A 15,107-nucleotide genomic window follows, 5' to 3' on the forward strand; every position below is an offset into this window, starting at 1 on the left:
ACATTTTTATCTAATTTATGAGGAGTTGTAGGTGTTTCTACAGAAGGACAGTTGGGTAGTGCTTAGTGACATGGTTTAGTGAGGGTTTTTTTCAGTGTTAGGTTGATGGTTGGACTGGATGATCTGAAGGGTCCCCTCCAACCTGGGCAATTCTATGATTCCACGTTTGGATGTTCTTGTCAGCTCTTCTTTTGGGGAATGATAATGAATGGCCCTTTCTTCAGGTGAGTTCTTGTTTGTTAAGTCTGTTCTCTTTCTTCAAAATCCAAAATAGTCAGATTAAGTAAGGAATGCATTGGATGCTGTCCAGGCATTCAGAGCTCAGATGTGATATGATATGAGGAATCTTTCTTAATTTGGGTGGAGGTTTTTTCATATGTGGAATGTGCTGCGTCCGTGGCTTTTTAAATGCTTTGGGCACTTGATCCTGTTACAGTGCACTTTACTTTTTTTTTTCTAGCCTTCAGTTCTAGTGTGTAGATTTTAAGCGTAAGATGCTGTAAGATCTAGTCATGTTTTGAAATTCGCTCTATTGCTTCTTGCACGTGTTTGCTCTACTGTAGTTAAATGCTTTCCACTGATCGGGACCAGTGGATGGTCTGTTCCTCTTGAACCAAGAGGTAGCAACCCCCCAGGTCTTTTTTGTGAATAGAGCCGGCACATGGGGATGGTTATTGCTATAGCGTTGAGCAGTCTTTTCTCTAGCTTTGATTTAAGCCTTCCAGATGTGAGGAACATCTACCCAGAATGCTTAATTGGTCTATGGCACAGGATTTGTGATCTTCCCAACCTTCAGGTCACGTAGCTTCAGGCATCTTGTCACAGCAACTGAAGGAGTAGGTCTGGACTGTTACTCTCCAAGAGTTTTTCAGAATTGTACCTGTTTTATTGCATCTGTATTTATTTTAACACCCACCAGGCTGAGGAGCTTCCCCAGTTCCTCCCCCCGCCCTCCCAAAGGGTAGCACTCTTTCCCCTTGTGCTTCGCTCATGGCTCTAATTCTACCTAACTGCAAAACAGACTCCAAAACTCCACCTTTCATGAACCTAATGCTCCATCAGCCCCTGCTGGCTGCTTCCTAGAAGTACCCCACCTTGTTTTCAGAGAAGCCCACAGACTACAGCCACCAACTGAGTCACAGGAGGGAAATGGGGCAAAGTAATTTAGTATTTGTAACCCCTCAAAATTAAAGTATAGGGGATCACTGTGTCAGAACCCTGTTACCTCTATAGTGCATTAGGAGGTTAAAAAACCTTGCAAAGTGGAAATGTAGCAAGCACGCTGTAGACTTAAACCCATGAGCTATGCCGTTGTTTGAAAGTTGTGCTAAAAGGCAGATTCTATTGTTAGCATTGATGTATCATTTCTCTACCCTGTTTTTCCTAGCATCTGACATTCTAATGGAAAAGAGTGTCACTGTCAACTGGCTGAATTGTTTGCAGAGGATGGCTAGATCTCAGCTGAGAACAAAGAATTAGTGATACACAGTAATAAATGACAACATCCAGGGAAAACGAAATACTAAACAGGATACCAAGGTAAATGCGTTGGAGAGCACTGCTGTATGTGCTGTTGTGTTAATCTGTGCATCTTATTTGCAGAGGATGTTTCTATCTGGAGAAGTCTCATTTTCCTTGTCAGCCAACTCCTCAAGAAATCATTTATGAGCTTGTGGCATCCTATTCGCTGTTTGGTCCATTTGAATGAAGGTTTCTGCTCAGAACTTGGCGTTTCTGCTCAGCTGCTGCTCAGCTTTCATGTTTACATCTCACTGAACTGTAAGGAGTTTTTTCTACCGCCTGTCCTGATTGCATAAATCCAGCAAGCTCTCCTTATTTTGGCTCGATAGCCTTTGCTGTGAAATGTGGATATAAAGAAGAAATACAGTAATGCTTTAACTTCTTGAGGCTTTTGATGTAAGCACCCTTCCTCCAGGTGAGCCCCGCAGGTTTTTGAGCTCACATCTGTAAATTTTCTCTGTTGTCATACTTATATAAAAGAATCAAGTGTGGGTAAGTGGCTGTACCTCTCTTATCTTTTCTTTTTAATATTCTGTAGTTATTCAAGGCAGTAATTTCTGGCGTAATGATAAATTAAAGTCTTAAGGCTGAGGCCAAGACTTTTTCCAGAAAAACAGAAAACGGTGCTGAAGGTGACGGCTCTGAGAAAACGCTCCCTTTTTAATTGTGTAACATGCAACTGTTTCTTAAAATTATAACGGGTCACGCTATCTTCTCTAATTTAGTTAATAAGCATTGAGTGGTAAAGCATCCTCCGTAGCACAGGAGAACTAAGCCTTGAGCAGGGACATTGAGGTGTGCTGGCAGAGAACGGCAGGGAAGTTTCCACCACTGCCATGAGGTAGTTGCGTTGTTTTTCAGTTCATCCCTGCTGCCGCAGCGGTATAAACCAGGTTGGCAACTGGGCTGGTGAACTACTGCATATAATTCTGAATACCAAGGTATCTTTTGCATGGTCAGCGTGAAAACTAGCTGTGGTTAATTAGAGACAGATGCCTGAGCACCTCTGATACGATGGGTTAAAGCGTAGAGAGTAATTTCCGTGCCAGTTCTTGACCTCTCAGCTACAAATAGCTTATAATATAGGCTATATATATAGGTTATATATATATATAGGTTATAATCTATGATTCTATAAGGTGCGTGTTGACCTCTTTGTGCGGCATTACGTATAGCGAATAGATAGTCAGCGAGATGAGCAGACCAGTGTGTTCACTGAGTAGCCTTATAGGATGTGCAAAAAAGGTCATACACATACCTACATACGGAGGTATATACACTGCACAGGAAAATAAAGACCAGAACCTTTCCAATGCAATAGATACTTCACAACAATGTCGGAGTATGTTCAGTCTCAACTGTATTCTCATCAAAGCCTGCGTTGGCACTCAACTTTTTACATAGTTGAGAAACGGCTGTGCAGCTCTTGATTAGCCACAACTAATGGATTTGGTGTTTCTATTCAGAGGCAACTTGTAATCAACTCCCCGTCACTGGGGTAATGGAAGCGGGGGATATTTTAGGTAATGGAGAAAAATGAGGCAGTTTGGACATTGAAGCCTGCTCAGTCACAGCTGGCTCTCGCAAATCCATTCAGAGGGCTGTATCTCCTCGTGCTTTTTAGGTAGAGCTCAGAGCTGAGCTGGCTCTTTGCTTTCATTCTCCAACCTGCACACTTACAGCCAGAAGTTTTAAGTGTTGTGACGATAAGTATCTGACCCATTCAGCTGCGGTCAGGACACGCCTGCCGATGAGTTTAGGGCTAACGGACCCTGCTAGAATTCAGACTGTCACTGTGCGTGTGCTTAGCAGCACTGTGCTGTGGTGTTTGAGCTTGCTCTGCTCGCAGCTAATCGGGCTTATTAGTTTGAGCTCCAGTCCACGAGAAAGTAACTGCTCCATGTTTGTTTTCTGTTGAGCACTAATGCCCACTCGAAATAAATGGACTTTAAATACCTAGGTAATAAGTAAAAAATTGTCCATAACTCCACAGCTGACTGTGTCTGCTGAGATACCCAGTGAATGCCACCTCTCTCTTAGCAAAATAGGTCCTGATGGCCTATTTAGAGAGTCCAGGAAATTCCCTCCAAAAGATGATTGTGGGTTTTGTCCTTTTCTCTAAAAAATATAAAAAAACCCCAAAAAAACCAAACACCACACACCTGAAAACCCCCCCCCCGAAAACCTGACCCAAGCAATATAAATGACATGAGAAGTGGAATATGATTTTGGTATTTTGGGTTTGGTTTGGTTTTTTTTTTTTTTTTTGAACTCTTTCCCTATCATGGCATCCTGAAAACTTTAGCCCTCAAATCTCAGAGGAAAGCAAAGCGCTACCATGTTTGGGAAATGCAGGTGCTACAGGTGATTAGAATGGGCTTTTTGGATGGAGGATGTGTGATCGCTGCAGTAAAATTCATTCATCCATCCCAAACCCACCATCAGCCTCAAATCCCTTATATCCTTTCTATTTTCTATGAATATGTAAAGTATAATTATCAAAGTTATATATTTAATATAAATATTTTTTTTCAATGTAGAAAAAAATCCAGATTCTGCCTTGCTGATACATAGAGAACATTTCCTTTGTAATACGTTATTTATTTATAGTTAGTTAAGGAAAAGGCTGGTTATCAGAGAGAAGAAAGGTGGCTTTCTGCCCAAATTCTGCCTGGAAATGTCCAGTGACCTGGAAGTCAGATAGGAGCACTCTACAAATCTGTGGAAGAAGTGTTAGAACCTGCTATCTAGATTAAATGTTGAGTTTATGAATCTTAAGAAGTCCTTGGAGGACTGCTTTGAGTTGATGTGTATGTGGCCTTAGGGAGAAAACAGTTAAATAAGGTTATACGTTCCCATAACGAGATTCCCTTCAACGAAAGCAATACACAACATTAAATCCAAGTTTAGATAGATTTTAGCTGTGGATTAGATTCCAAGGTCTGAGCTGTTTAAATATTTTAGCTCTTTTCTACCTGAATGAAATTAACTTTTTAGAGCCGAGTTACAGTACAAGTAATAGTAACTATTGTTTTCTGTTACCTGTTTCTAAACACACCAACTGTGTAATTAATACTTGATATACATTTAATATCTGTGTGGCAATGAACTCGTTTACTACTTTTAGCGTAATATTTATTTATTGGGGGTTAAGCATCAGTAAAGACGAACTGGTATTCCAGTCCTAACTGACTGGTGATCCAGGGACCAAGGCTGCTCTCCCCATCTCCTGGCTGCTATTGCTCCAGACCAGTGGAGGTAACGCGCCATTGATTCACGAATTTGCACGGCACAGTTTGGGAGCTGGTAATAGAAAATGTCAGTTTTGGAGAACCATCTTGCAATGACAAATATTAGCTTGTAGCATTGTGGTAGTTCAGGTGGACAGAGAGGAAATGCCTTCTTCATCTCATGCACCTCACAGTCAGTTTGTGACAAGGGAAAATACAAACCCTAGAATTGTTTTCTGTAAGAAAGCACACAAAAATTACATTGCAATTTGTTCTCAAGTATAGATAAGTGTCTCAAATTAAGTTAATCTTTCCTCAAACATTTTACTGGCAAATACGTATGTGTGAATGTGTGGTTGTCATCCCACGCCATGTGTCATTTGTTGTCTCTTGAATTTACACCTGTACTCAGTTTCTTTCAGGAAACTGTTGATATTTCCAAAATAGATGCCCTCTATACATTATAAATGCTATTAACGGCCATATATGCCTAGTTTAAAAAAAACCCTGTAGAGCTGCAAAACAGCTGACAAAATAATTCCCAAACTGTCATACTTCTGGTTCACTCTTTCTCTTTTAAATTTGTTTCTGGTAGGCTTTTTGCTTTGTCTGAAAGACCATCTCTTGATTGTCCCGACAAAAGATGGGCAGAGAGAGAAATCAGGTAAAGCACTTGTGTGACTTTTTCTTTTTTAATGAAACTCCTTGGGAATCAGAAAATGAACCCCAAATAGGTGGGGTCCTTAAAGGATGCAAATCACAATTGGTTTACTATGCCAAAATGTCTTCTAAACAATGGGCTGTTATTCTAAGTGTTACGATAAGTAAATATTCCAGGGAAAAGCAAAGGTCCCTATGCAGAACTCCTGGACACAAAATTGAAATATGGTAAAAGTTGAAGTATAAGCTACATTAGAAGAGTTCAAAGAGGCTATAATGCCCATACTTGATATAAATTGTAAAATATCCTGTGAGGACATATTTATGACTCAATAACTACCTCAATTTATTTACCTTTGGGATGTGAATTTACAGGGTCATTTTCTATCCTAAAATATGAGCTATAAGTGATTGCAGCAAAGATGCAACTAATTTTTTAGTGTGTTGTTGGAAGAAAGCAGTTTGTGTTTCATTTAAAGATACACTTGGATAATTTTTAAAGGGCATAACGTGAAAATTAAAGATGGATAAACAGGTGACCTCTAGTGTTGGAAGAGTTTTTGCAGTTTTTAAGATCAGGAGGGATCAAAGCGTCAGACAGGTGTTGCCATGATGTGTTTGTCTGCAGTAAAGCGTTGCTGTCCTAGATAGCCTGTATCAACCTAACTAGGATATCTTGATTGCGAATTTTGAAAGACTGTAGTTAATTTTCTATGTATGCCTCACTGCTCTTAATGCCTTGATCCCAAAAGCTTTTGTTTGATGATGGTACAAAAAATTGACTTTTCGTATTTTTTATGATGACTTTGGGTTTTGGGGATACACAAAAATGTGCTTAGTGTTATCCATGGCTATGTTTGCATTTTCATGTTTCTATGTGTATATACAGCTATATATTTTAGTATCTACAAATCTATTTAAAAGATGATTATACATCAAAAAAGACAATAGAGAATAAATAGTAAGTAATGGGGGTGAAGAATGGTCAAGTGACGTTAAAAAAAAAAAACAACAAACCCACACCAAAACCATAACTGCCATCCTTTCCATCAGCAGCGTTTGTTTTAGACCAAAGAAGGGGAAAAAAGAGCAGTGTAAGAAATGGTGCCAAGTAGCGCACAAGACATTTTTTTTCAGTTTGATATATTTGAATATTACATTATGAAAGACTAAACCAAATGTATTTTTTCTTTCCAAAGGAAATAATAATATTCCAGAAATACCGGCAAGTATGTTAACAAAGGTCAACAAACTTTTCAGGAATGGTATAATATATAGCCTTTAAAAGGCTGTTACTTTGTATTAAGTAAAATGGTACGTGAATATAGTGAGACGGTGAACATCCAGACAGAGTATTTCTTGTTTGGTTTTGTGTTTAAGAGCATGGTCACACCTTATCAAATGTGGTCACAAAACTATTACCTTCTAAGGCTGGGCTTTTAGTCAACTCGGTATTCAGACTTGTTAAGTGATTTTAAACCAGTTGTGAAGAAGAAATAATATTTTAAACCTTGCTTTCAATAGAGAGCGCTGACTGTTGAAGATATTTAGCATCATAGCATCGTTTAGGTTGGAAAAGACCTTTAAGATCCTTGAGTCCAACTGCAAACCTAACACTGCCAAGTCCACCACTAAACCATGTCCCGAGGTGCCAGATCTACGTGTATTTTAAATACCCCCAGGGTATTTATTATTTAAGTAGGAGGTGTTATCCTATTTTTCTAGCAGTGTTAGTATGAGCAGCCTTTTGATGGCATTTTCACTACTGTGCTGTTGATTGTCACTGTCCTACATTAGTTCACTGTGGGAACCTACATGTATATGCTGAATTTAATCTCCACGCTTATTAAAAATATATGGACTTTCTCCTTCCATTACATAAACAAGGTTGAAAAAGCAACTTGATTATCATGGAAAATTTAAAAACCTTCAAAAAATTCATGACAACAAATCTGGATTTTAATATTTCAAACCTGCATTGTAATCAATGCCACAATTTTGTCTGTTCTTGACATTCTCTTTCACATCCAATATCCTTTCTGAATACTGTAACTTCTTGGCTTGAAAGAGTTTCTTGACAGCAAGATCAGCTACTTAATTACATGAGGTGTGGAAAGAAAACTTGTATTGGTTTGAATTTTCCACCTTTTAATTTGTATCTTTCCATGGCATTCCTCTCCTGACTTGACACTAAGGTGCAGCGCTATTTGGAGAGAGCGGTGTGATTGTAGTTGTTAACCTTGATGCCGCGTTGTAAACACTATCAGGTTTGATAATTTCCCAAAGGCTGAGATCTGATGGAGGCAATTCTCAAAGATTAAAAGATATCAGGTAATTGATGATCTTTGAGGATGCTGTCTCCATAGATTCCCCCTTCGGCTTCCTTTCCTCTTTCTTTAGAATATAATTTATGGATGATACTCAGAGGAGGTCACAAAAAAAAAACCAAACGGAGGCAGGTGGGACTCGCACCCTTTTTAAAAATTGCATGTGAAGTTACCTGCAACTCCAAAAGTCATTATTAGTGAATATTCTCAGGCTTGCGACTAGAGGTACGTGCACTTCAAAGGCTTAAATTTGTGGAGGCAATAAACTTGAAGGACATGTCATGAAGTAACCTTTCCTTTTACAGTACTAAAAAAGGTAACGAAAACCCAACTAGAGTTTTACCTGTCAGGTGTATCAGGTCGTCTGATAGCTTTTTATGGTACTCAGGATAGATAGTAATACGTTTTTATGGTTCACGTGAGTACCTGTCTGTGCTGGCAGGGATTTTAGTACCTGTCAGTCTGTGACTAGCACTGTCATCATCACTTTTCCTCACTCAATCGTCTGTATGACAAAGAAAATAGCAATAGATATCAACACAAAAAATTGGAAAAATACCAGTGTATTGGAAAACTCAAAACACAGTGATCTCACCTTCAGTATTATAAATTTTATTTGTTTTACTGAGTTTCAGCAAGTTCTGCATATTAATGAATACTTATATTCCAGTGGAATGCAGGGTAGTATGTGGCTAAAACCATACTCTTGTAGTCCAAAGGTGATGTTTGGTAGCCACAGCTTCTACGGGATAGATGGCAGAAGTAGCAGAAAGTTTTACTCGTTACTATCTTTCACTGTAAAGTATCAATTTTAACAAGAACCCAGTAAAAACTGGTGGTCCTGTGGAAAGCCACGTACTTACCCATCCCAGCCCGCACTAGGTATAGTTCTCGTGTGTGGTCTGACTGTACTGGCGCTTGGGAACAGGTGGCTGTATCTCCATTTAAAAACTGAGATTTATGTTATATGATAACCTGAACAAAGGCAGGCCTGTATCTTTTCAAAAGTCATACATTGCATATTTTGTACTTAGGGGAAAAAAAAAAAGAAATTGTTCTATTTAAGAGTGTAGAAAGGAAACTGAAAATTGTATTCCCTCCTAGATGCCTTGTGTGCTCAGAGACTTATGGTCGCAGTTCAGAATTAAGGGTAGGCATACTGTATAAACACAGGGAGGAAAAAAGTATTTCAGTATTTAGGTACATCTGATTTTGGGTGTTGTAATTCAGGATCACCTTGTCCTGGTCCCTCTAGGTCATATAGAAATATTTTAGCCAAAGGCAGAAGAAATCTAAGGACTTTGAAACAAATATTCCTATGTCTGTGTATATTAAGGAAGAAACATTGGCAACAAATCAGCATTTTTAACACTGCTTTTAATGCTACTATTAGAACAGCATGAATCAATTTACTACATTTTAAAGCTTATAGTATGATACTAAGATCAAGTAATCAAAACAAAAATCTTGACAGAAAATACCTCGTGACTTGTTTTACCTCCTCAAGTTGTATGGATATTTAAAATAAAAACTGTGTGAGATAAGTCTTACTCCTAGGTGTTCATTTAGGAATAAAAAAGCCTATTCTGACTTCAGAACAGCCATTCAAAATATGCTGCTGATACAAACCCTTCAACGCAAGTGGGCAGGCATTAGGAGATGTCTGGCCTCGTTGAAGTGCGATACAGTAGTACTTTGAAAGAGAAGTTTAATCAACTTTGAATGCTTGAACAGACACCGGATTTTTTTTGGACTGTTGTTGTTTTAATCTACACACGTAGGTTCTTCCACCGCAAGAGAGAATTTTTAGCAGTAAAGGTACTATAGGGAAACTCTTTCATTACACAAAAAACTTGCATGTGATTTCCAGAAATGCAGCATTTTTTGCCATTGATGGTAGGAGATAAAAGGACTGCACAGATTTGCAGCCAATTTAATTTTAATATTTAGCTTTTATATTTAATTTTCTTAGTATTATGTCCTTCAGTGAGAGGATCATATTTTCTAGGAAAAGACATAGTTTTAGTGCTAGATGGTGGAACAGAAATTGGGATGTTCTGCAGTTAAGAGCCTTTTCCAGACTGCTGTACGTAGGCGTGGAAGAGTATAAGGAAATCTAAATGGCTACTGTATGGCACAGAAATGAGCTCATGATCTTCTCTTCTAGTTTTTGAGGGAGTCGCATCTACATCTTTACCAAATATATTTAATTTTGCAACTCTAGAAGTATTTTGAAATCCAGTGTCTATGAAGACCAGGAAAAGAGGCAAGTTTTATTGCTCTTAAGGTCAAACAAATTTTCCTAAAAATCAACTAGTCAGAGCTGTAAATTTTATTTGAAGACTGGGCTTTTCTTAACCACCTAAAGTCCGTTTACCATGTAAACCTCTGAAGCAAAGCACACTGTGGTATATCCTTGCTTTTCTTTGAAAGACAAGACATTCCACAGGCTAACCAAAACTGTATTGCGTGAACTTTGTAATTAAGATCTTGCACATGTTCATAAAGCTCTGAATGACCTATTTTTAAATAATGGAAGATGATAAAACCCTCTAGGAGGGTTAACGAGATCACTTTGTCAGAAATCATGCGTAAGACAAGTTGAGGACCAAATCAATTTTAATTGAACCCACTGAGAGCATGTTTCCAGTCAAAGCCCGCAACTAAATTTACAACCAAAACTGAGTCTTCCAGCAATCTAATCTGGGAGCTGGACCTGCAGAAAAACCACCGGCTTTTATCTGTAAAAGTTCGATTTACCAAGATACAATTGTATAATCATTACATATATAGTGTGTATATATATGTATTATATATTTTAGTGTCTCTTAGCGTGTATGCCTTACTTTGTAGCCCTCCTCTTAAAACGTGTGTGATTACTAGCAGCAAAGTCAAGACCACCAATTAGCACCAGCTAATTTTTCTCCTTTTCCTGAGTGTGCTTCCTTTGTTACGCTATACGTTGTTCATTAGTTGGTATACCTAATACCAATTAGGGAATGAGGCAGGCACAAAGACTAATTTGATCATCCAGAGACTTGCTTCCCAAGATCCCTGTGTAGTCAACAGAGACACGGCAGTTCCTCCAGGGCACTTAAGCTTGGGTTTCTGCTCTCATTCGCCCTCTAGAGAAGCCTCCTTCTTTCCATTAACTAAAGGGAAAGATGAGCGTCCCCAGGCAAAAGATGGCCCTTCTCAACCACGCTCCCCTTTCAATAAAGGAAGTCGTGGACGAATTTCAACAGTGAGGAGAGGCCCATTCACCTCACCCAATGAAACACAGACACCACCTTCCCAGTCCACCTCTCCCAGCTTGTTTTTGTCCATAGGGATACCGTGCTGGTCCGTAGGATGGGGATTGTCCGTAGAGTCAGCACTTCCCTCTTGGCAAGCTACTGTGTTTTCTCAGGACACCAGTGACCTCACCAACGCAAGGTCAGGGAGGAACAGGAGAGTAATAAGCCTTTCACATGCGTTAAAATCGTTAAGTAATGTTGGAAGGGGCAGCTATTTCATAGAGTCGTTCAAGTTGGAAAAGACCTTTAAGACCATCGACTCCAACCGTAAGACCTATTTCACAGACCTATTCATTGCTATCAGTATAAATGTAAACTTTCAAAGTTTGACTTAAATTGACTGTAAAGAAAAAAACCCCTTTGCGTTGCACACTGTTATTCCCCTTTTAAAGCCAACTTTTAAAAGGCCAAATGCTGCACGGGGTTAGGATAGCAAAGCAGATCTTGGCTGAAGCAGAAAGGGTCAGGAGACCCCACGTGGACCGTGTCCTTCCTCCTTAGCATTTGACCCACAATACAGCTGTAAAGAGAGACAGCTAGTAAGCAGATTTAATACCTTTTCCTATTTAAAATTGCCTTCTCATTTGAGTAATGAGTTCTCTCTGCTTTATGATGGAAAAGATTACAATTGAGTTTTATTTTAGGTAGGGTAGCTGCCTAATTTGTTAAACCGCTTCGGCAGCCCAGGTGTGTTGCTAACCAAACCGAAATTATTAACCTTAATACAATTTTTAAACAATTATTAAGCTAATCGGATGCAAATTAAACAAAATGAATCCATAAATATATGTGTTTTTCAAATTAGTAATTGGATTTTTTGATGATCTTTGGCTTGACATTGATAAGCTGCTTCTCATAACAGTCTAATTAGGCAATATGTAAACTTTGGCATTCGGTTCTGTCCTAGTGGCTTTTTCAAATGATGTTTGTAAAATTTGCAATTTCATATTACAGATTAAAAATTAAAAACTGCAGGAGGCTAACATTAAAATGAGAATTCATTTCATGGAAAGCCCTGTAGACAAAATTCACCCTAATAGAATTGTGCATAAGGGGCTGCAAATCATGATCTATAGTTACACAGGGGAAGGCTTGTCAAAACCAGTATTGTTGGCCTGTAGTTCTATTCACAGTATTAAACCCATCAGTGAAGTCACTTTGGGGAAAATGCGAACATTATCAAAGAACAGTAAATTAGCAAGAAATTAAAGCATATACCCTTGCATTTCCAAAACAAAAGATCCCTTCATTAAAAACCTTTCATCAGTGGTTTAATATTCATAGCAGTAATTTGCATAACTAAATCAGTTTTCACTGATGAGAGACGACCAAAGTTTTTTCACTAATTTCTTTTTTGAATGAGCTCTCTAGTTTTTTGATTAAAATTTCACACCAGTAGTTGAGCAGAATTGAATACGCGACTTAACCGTATTTGCGAGCAGCATCTTTTCAAACGGCGGGTTCAACGCCGCTACCGCGCGAGCAGGGAACGGCTCGGGCTGCTTTGTTTATCTTCCCAGCACATATCCCTCCCGTCCTGGAGCCCGTCTTAAATTCCAACCCAAAAAGACAGGGGTTTGTTAGCTTTTTGTGAGCTTTTTCACGCTCTTATAACTGTCCAAGTCCACAAAACAGAAAGATGATCTAGTAATTAAGAAAAGCCGTTAGAGTACACATGTTAAGAACTTTCTAATATCTCTCTGAAAGTGATATCCTTTTTCCAGGTCTTTTTTTTTTTTTTTTTTTTTAACGTTTTGAAAAGACCAGTTCCCTTGTGAAAAGCAGGAAGGAAAGAGGAAAAATATTTGCCTTGGGGAATGAAGACAGAAAAGTGTTTTTCAATGTGCAAAATACACGTGTATTATGCAGGCTCAGGACCGCACAATAGCCCTTACTAGAAATCATTTTAAACACCACATTTGAGAAATAACGAGACTTAATTCTAAGTCACCGAGAGATGCAGCGGGTAACCAGTCATGCGATATTTACGCGTAGGTGCTCTGAGCAATGATTTGTTAAACTGAAATGATTTAATTCATCTGAATCCTGACGTGGCTGCAGTCACACGACTGCATTGACAACAGGACACTTACAGACGCAGTTTTGGTGTTTTCTGTCGCATAACCTGATTTCAGGTAAACTAGTTTCAAACAAATAAATGTCAGTGCTTAGAAAAGATAGATTGATGAGCAGTTGCTAATTTTTATCTAATTTCTTTTAATTGGCCCGCACTGAAACTTAAGACACAAAAAGATGAGAGAGTGAAAATGAAAAGTTCTGCTTATGTGCAGAGAAACAGAAGAGAACTGTAGTAACAGCCAGCAAAGTCCTCACTTCTTTTCTCCTCCAAATTTTTTCTCGTGTTATTAAAACTGGATAGTACTACTTTAAAATGTTTAGTGTTTACCGGTGCGTCCTGTGGGCTCTTAATTGTTCACAGGTGGGACTTCCAAACTGTTTTTGCTTAACCGGTAGCTGCATTTCATGCAGTTATATTTTAGTTTTACCTTTTTGTAAATATATTATGATGTTCATTAGGAATGAAGCTGACAGCAGGTCTCGTGACAGGGGTTTCTCCACTGCCGTGGTGCTCACTGGTTGTCACTGGGAAGAAGTTATCGACCGTGGTAAGTTTTTATCGTAGAATCATAAAATCATAGAATGTATTGGGTTGGAAGGGACCTCTAAAGGTCATCTAGTCCAACCCCCTGCAGTACGTCTTTACGCCATTTCTCTGTTTCCCCTGCATTGTACATGGTGGGGAATGTGCTGGCTGTCACTCTAGGCCAAAACTTCTTGTATTCGCTTTGTTATTTTTTGTTTGTTTGCAAACCGTACCTGACAGAGCCCTTATTATCAAGTAGAAGAGGTGATTTCCAGCAGGCCTTGCTTGCTGGGAGACACCAGAAATTGCACATGCCACACCATGAACAGAGTTCCTGCTGCTTCTGGCTGTAGGTCGCAAAGGTCCGTCAAGGAGAGCTCAGGAGAGTACATCCTACTCGGAGACTACGATAACGCTGCCAAGGTAGAAACCCAGAAGAAGCTTTTCATATTCGCTCAGCTGTGTTGACGAAGTCATTGGAGGTCTCCCCATCGGGACGAGCGCTGGAGGGAAAACCATTCAGGGTTTTCTACCATTCATATAGAACCTGGACAAATATTTCTAACTAGATGCTTCTCTTATAAAAAAATTAAAAAGTCACAGCTTTATGATGTCTTATTTCACAGGAATAAGCATGAATCAAACCCATCAGTAAATGGGCAATCTGGACTTTATAACCTGGTGGTCTTCTACATCTAATATAACGAAAACTATTTCTATTTCGGTAAAAGGGTTGGATGCAGGTCCAAAACCAAAGTGGCAACCTGCCTCAGGAGCTGGGACTGTATGGACCAAGAGGTCTTCATTTTTTCAGGGTCCCCTTTGACCTTTTGGGTGCCAACAAGTAATATTGATGCAGATGCTGACAGGCTTTTCCAACTTTATGTCCTCTTTTTAAAAAAGACTTAGTCAATTCTGTGGCAGATGACTTTTTAGGCTTTATTTCAAGGGTCGTAGGATTCACTCAAGTATTTAAGTTCAGTGGTGTGAACTGGCTATGGGGCATTTTGCTTACCTCATTACTACCTTTCCACAGTTTTCTCCCGAAGTACCAAGGTGGCAACCCGTCATGCAATACACCTAGTATCAGGTATCATATTACTGTTAAAAATTACATTTTTGAAACCAACCTTTCTGGCCTGGTTTAATAATGTAGCTCTAAGCTTTGTCATCCCTCTTTCCTGAAATTTTTTTCTAATTTCTCTTTGCGTGTGTTTATTTTGTATTGCCGAAAGGGCTGCAAGCAGACTGCTGAATTGATACAAGCAGGATCTGAAAGATGAGAATAAGTGCCCCTCAGTAGTTTTCACTCCACTCTCATAATTTTGTAAACAATTTGAGAATTTTTTTGCTTTCTGGAAGGAAATTTAGGGTTAGTGAAAAAAAACAGAATGCCCCTGAAAGGTAAAGGGAGAAGGATGTTGTCTCTATAATAGCCAAGGTGGATGTTTCTTGGTTTTTTTGTATT

The sequence above is a fragment of the Rissa tridactyla genome, chromosome 6, assembly GCF_028500815.1.
Source record: "Rissa tridactyla isolate bRisTri1 chromosome 6, bRisTri1.patW.cur.20221130, whole genome shotgun sequence".
NCBI classification, from domain to species: domain Eukaryota; kingdom Metazoa; phylum Chordata; class Aves; order Charadriiformes; family Laridae; genus Rissa; species Rissa tridactyla.